At 41.6% G+C, this 6,094-nt stretch overlaps 1 protein-coding gene across 1 annotated transcript in view; it reads left to right on the top strand.

Moving 5' to 3' along the window:
* UST (uronyl 2-sulfotransferase) overlaps positions 1–6,094 on the top strand; it is a 165,390-nt gene extending 159,296 nt beyond the window's left edge. Inside the window, exon 10 of the transcript XR_015948989.1 lies at positions 5,987–6,094. The gene's annotated coding sequence lies outside the window, so the exon portion shown is untranslated. The remainder of the gene's footprint in view (positions 1–5,986) is intronic.

Consider the following 6,094-nt stretch of genomic DNA (forward strand, 5'->3'; position numbering starts at 1 on the left):
CCAGACAAAATCCGTCCCCGGATTGTCCCCGGATTTCATTGAATGTCCCGGATTTATATTTTAAGTGTTGCAGATTTATTAGTAGGGAATGAATGTTGTATGATTGATTCAACGGCACAAGGCACATCATATGGGTACTTCTGGCGAGGCAAAATGGTGGGCGCCACGGCAGTGAGCAGCTCCTGAAGCTAGCCAGAGCCAACTGCACTACCAGGCTGGCTGCCATCACCACTGCCAAGGGGGAACCGGGGATACTTGGCGCATCAACTGGGGGAACCGCTGACCACCACACACCCACCCGTGAGCCAAATCGCGCCAGGAGCGAAAGCACCTGGCCACCCACCCAACTGCCCAGCGGCGCTCCGCGGCCAGGAAAGCCCCGGAGCTGACACAGGGAGAAGGAGGAGAAGGAAGACAGAGAAAGAGGAAGGAGAAAAAAGAGGGGAGCCCTGACCTTGCTGCGCCACTGCTGCCGCTGCTGAGAAAGAAAGGTAGGAGAGCACTGGGAGGACCCCAGGCCCGACCCAACCCTACTCCACGGTGGCTAGCACTACAAGAGAGCAGGCCAGGGCCCAGAGGAAGGCTGCGTGACAGAAGAGACAGAAGAGAAGATATTACCAGTACATCTTAATTATTTTTTAAAATAACTTTCCTTTTAATAACTTTTTCCCCTCTTTTTTTTAAGTGTCCCCAGATTCTTTGAAAAAAATCTGGTAACCTTAGGCAAGGGTCAGTTTGGGGCTGCACGGTTTTCCCAATATAAATTGCCCTCTCCCAAATCAACTACAGTATTTGTTTAGCCAGGGAAATCGTAATGGTACCTCTATCTTTCAGGTGGTCAATTATTTTTGCCTATAATTCTACATAACCTATATAAGCTCCAGTAGATAAACATGCATAGGATTGTGCTAAAACCTCTGAAAACTCCTCCCTTGGCACCATGGTTTTCCCTTCTGGCTCCTTTTAACTTTTTTAATGTGGGAGATTCTTGATGCATGGATATCGCACATCATGTCTATACCGACCCTTATTAAAACTCCCCAATCATTGAACTATTATTATTTTTAAAATGTAGTACCCAAACAAAAATCTACAAAATTCCCTTTCTTGGTTTGGATAGAACTGAGTGACAAGTCTCCCTCTATATCCCCTGTTTCTGCGACTGTTGATTTTGACAACCCACTGATCAGTGAAGTTATTTGTTCTCTAATTTCCAAAAACCTGTGTGTTTTGCTCTTTACTTTGCCTCCTGCAGAGCTTCTCAAACCAAGGGTACCAATGTGTTTCTGGGTGGGTTGCACAAGGATTCCCCCTACACACACACACACACACACACACACACACACACACATTTTGAGGGACTTATTTCCTTTCCTTTTATGAGGCTCAAAGCACACCATTCTTGTCAGTGTGATGTGATGCGTTAGTGTGATGACTTAAAGTCTCCCTCCCTCCCTCCCTAATTATGCTTTAATTCCACTCAAATACATGTTGCCTATATCTATATTTATACAGAAAAATAAAAGATTCATAGCTAACTACTGGTGTGATATTCTTGTGCTTCGTATTGTAGAGAGTGAAGGTATGGCTTGAAAGGTGGTGTCAGGCTGTGTACACGCTCCCATTTAGTCTGCGTACAGCGTGCTCCCCACAGCTGGTTTTGCATGATGTTAACCACAATCCGTATCTATCCTGTATCTATTCTGTTATTTCTTATGAAACAGTGTTCTCCCTAAACCAGCTTTGATCCAAACTGAGACAAAGAAGAACTTAGCTGCATTTTAAGCCAGCAATGTGCAGAGCGTTAGATTAAAATTGGCCCCAAAAGGACTGGATAAGTTTACAGGTTGGCCCCACTTTTAAAAGTCTGAGATGCATTTGGTCCACTGTAATTTTTCCAAAAAAAAAGAGAAACTATCAAACCATCTATTTTACCTTTCTGTATTTTCACTTTCACAAAGCTCAGGCTGAAGATTCCCCCAGCAAACAGTATCAATAGATGTACAGTATAATGCTGACTCTGCAGTTGCAAAACAGAGAGACTTTCTCTCTTTTTTAATCTTCATTGTTTTATACTTGAGGTGTCTGGGTTTTTGATAGGAGTGGCTGGCTGCATTTTTATTAAATGTTTCTAATGTTGTTTCAGCTGCTTATGTGAAAACATTAAGCATTCTCATCATTAATGAACATGATTAAGTAGCTCTGTACATGGCAGAAATTCCCATTCTGGTCTCTCTGAATATAAAAAATGCTTGGCTTAAACATCAGTTACTGAGTTTTAAACTACTGTACTAGTTGGACACTGGGTGCAGAATCAGTCCTTTATTGTCATATGGAACCTAACATAGAGCATTAGGTGTGTGTGTGGCTTTTTAAAAAAGCCAGAGCCTGCATGGAAAGCTTCATAAATAATTTAGCAGAAGTGAATGCTGAAATTAGTTAAGGCTCCACATTTCTTTGTAGCAAGATATGTAGAAGTGCCCTTTGGAGGAAGTCCAGCTTTCACCACCATCACAACGCTACCCCACACCCCAAAAAGACAATGATGTGATCCTTTAACTGTGTATGTTCATGATCCCTGGGATTTAAATTTACTTAGTTCTTGTAACTGTAGCAAGTAGAACAAGCAGACCGAGCCAAGGGCTCCGAGAGACAAGATAATGAATGAGATACATTTTGTACATTACAGGCAATAATTTTGGATGGCAAAAAGGAAGCTAGCTGTATTTCTATTATCTTGCAAAACTGTTGGCTCATCATTCAGTAAAGTGGTTGCTATATTTAGCAATGTTCCTATGGCCTGAACCTGTTGGAGACTCAGAATCAGCTCCTACAATACACAAATGTAACTTACTCTCCAATTATTTCCCTTGCTTTTGGAGCAAGGATTGATTTTGCTCTGCACCCACACCCACCTCCTTTAAAAAAACAAACATCACTACCATAAAGATAACGATGATGGCGCTGAAGCCTTTCCTCACATTAAAACACTGGGTTCTTCTAGCTCTTGGGGGCTTTATCTCTTCTCATACAGCAGTGGTCACTAAGCTTTCCATATGTTCAGATTATTTTATTTTACTAATTTAGAAGATTCCGTATCTCCTCCACCCTTTTGACTGAATGATCCTCAGAGCAGCTTACAATAGATTGTAATAAATACACACAGATCCATATGCACAAACCCTAAGCACAAACAACCCAGTCACCTGGCTGATGGCAGAAGCCACAGGGTGCTTTTCTTCTGCTCTCAAGTCCCAGGGCAACCGGCAGCTGAAGCGGAGTGTTCTTTCTTCTCCTATGAACATTGGATGGGGTCAGGTTAGATTTCTGAAATAAAAGTTGTTTTTCCCCACCATCAAAAGTTTAGTAGCTGGTTGTTACCATGGTGTGTGTGTGAGAGAGAGGGGGGGGAGGGAGGGAGGGAGAATGAATCCCTATCTCTTTTTGTCTCTCTGTCTCTCTCCCTGTGAAAAATATTTTAGGTGTTCAGGACATCCATGAGCACTAACAGAACTGTGAAGGGCAAGGTCCAAATAAGAGGTGGTGTCTGAGTTTGTGTCACCGTTTTGAAACAGCCCAGGTAGCATGTGGACTTGACCTAGGTTGGAGTGGGAAGACTAGGATGTGGATCGATCTTCAGAATGTGGGGTAACAAGTCTCATATAACCAGTATGTTTAAGTCTAATTAATGCATGAAGGGGTTAATACCACAGAATAAGCTGTCCTGTGAGGCTCAGCACAGGTCACTATTGAATTCCTATACAGTGGTACCTTGGTTTAAGAACAGCTTAGTTTATGAACAACTTTGATCAATAACGCTGCAAACCCGTAAGTAGGTGTTTTGGTTTGTGAACTTTGCCATGGAATAAGAACATGTTCCGCTTTCTGTTGAGTGTATTCCATCTATTGAGTGTATTCCAATTGAGTTCCTCTCTGCTATGGGAACGCATGCCTTGGTTTCAGAACGCTTTGGTTTAAGAACAGACTTCCAGAACGGATTAAGTTCGTAAACCAAGGTACCACTGTACCAATAATTTTGGAACTTTCAACACTTTGTAATTAAGTTTTACTGCCTGTGCAACTTTCTGAAGCGCATAAACTTGACCTTTGAAGAGTTTGTAAGTACTGTAAATCATTTTTTTTATTTACCAAATTTGTGGTCTTTTTCTATGCTGGGTAAGAGGGAAACTTTGGAATTCACTGTAAAGAGCATATTTTAAAGGTCTAACAGACTATCTACGGCTTACTTTGCTGCCTATTTTGTGATTTTTAATTTCTGCTGGAGTTCTCTCACCAAATAATTCTTGCCCCAAACTTGCCTCTTAGCATCCAGGAATTCTCCTTTCAATATTTCTTCATTCAACCAACACAGAATTGGGCACCTCTCTTCCCAGCTAAATTGGCTTTCAAGTCTTTCCTCTCCACACAGGGAAATGGCTCTGTACACATTACCATTTACTCTGGCACCAATGCACTCCCACCTCCGGCTTTTTGAATCCATGTACACCTAACGTTGCCCACAATGCAGAACTATCCTGTAGTTTCTTGAGAAATACCACTGCTTGAAACATTTTCTCTCAAATCAACTTCAATCAGGAAGTAAAACTTCGGCCACATTCATGCTGCATTTTAACTGAGGTGTGTATGTTTGAGACAGCCTTTGCACATATATTGATGACAGTGCCAGCCACAGATAGCAGCTTAATGATTAGGAGGGGGGTGTAGGTGCATGAAAACCAAACAGTTAATGTGCATTGGGTGAAGGCATCCCCAACCCCTCTCTGGTGAGTGTGTAGAATAGTGTGCAAATGCCATATGAAACACGGGGGGGGGGGGCCTTGCTGCATTTTAAGCCACTGATGTGTATGTAGCCTATGCAGCAGCAGATTTGTTGCTGGGAGTAATTGTCTTTCCCCATTCCATCTTCTCTTCTCACAGACATCCTAGTGACCCAGCCAGACCCGCTGTTTTCCCCATCTTAATGGAGTTACAGGTTTTCATGCTCAGTTAGGAACCCCTGGCAATTGACTCATTGAGTGGTTTTGAAAAATTGCACTTTCTCATCCTCAAAGATCCCACACTGGGCAACAGCATATGCTAGAGTAACAGGGGGTGCTTCTCTTAGTTTTCTTAATTTGCATTTTAAATTGGGCAAGTTCAAGGGTAGGTGGAAGGGAGTTTGGGATTTATTCATAGAACTTTCTCTGGTTGAGTATTTGAGTAGATAGCAGGAGCCTCTGGTGCCAAAATGAAACAGATGTCATACAGATGTCACACCGATAAAGTAACAAAACAACTCCTTGCTGAAAAGAGGTGGCATAATTCATAACATGTGGGAAATGCGCTCATTAAATCTGCAATTGCTAGCTGCACATTACATTAATCATCTGATTTTAAAGCACGTATGGATCTAATATTGGGGTAAATAGGTAACATGCAGAAAAAACATTCTTTTTGCCAATAAAGAATTCTTACATTGATTATGGCATATCAAAAAGTTGGGAATATTTTTGAAGTATGTTTGGTTCTAGTTGAAAGGATCTTCAGCGTTTATAACACTTCATTCTCCTCATAAAAGTAGGCAACAATACCGTCTCTATTACAATCTCTTCTCCTGAAATTATATGCCAATCCTAGTTTATAGTGTCTGGTCCTGATGGCACTTTGCATGGTACATCCAAGTTAAGAGAATATATTTTACTGCATTTGGGTCAAAACCCACAGTATTAAAATCTAAAAAATAATGTGTCACTTGATAGTGTCCAAAATTGCTCTAAATTATTCCATTGCTCTTTCTAGACATATAGCTGTAAACTTAGTTCTGTGCAAGTAAGTTTGTGTTTTATTTGTGCTATTCCAAATATTTTTTCAATGTTTCCTAACCATTGTTGAAACAAAACACTGGGGGGGGGACCCAAATACTAGTAGCATACTGCATAGTTGGAAAAGTACTTTGTGTCTGATCTGTTCTCTTTCCTCCCCACAGGTCTGCCTTGCCCCACTTCCATAGAACTTTCATCCTTTCCTAGTTGCAGATGTGCATGTTACCGGAAGATACACTACCACACCTAGAGGTTGACAACAGCCAGGCACA

The sequence above is a fragment of the Zootoca vivipara genome, chromosome 3, assembly GCF_965207765.1.
Source record: "Zootoca vivipara chromosome 3, rZooViv2.hap1.1, whole genome shotgun sequence".
Classification (NCBI taxonomy): Eukaryota; Metazoa; Chordata; class Lepidosauria; order Squamata; family Lacertidae; genus Zootoca; species Zootoca vivipara.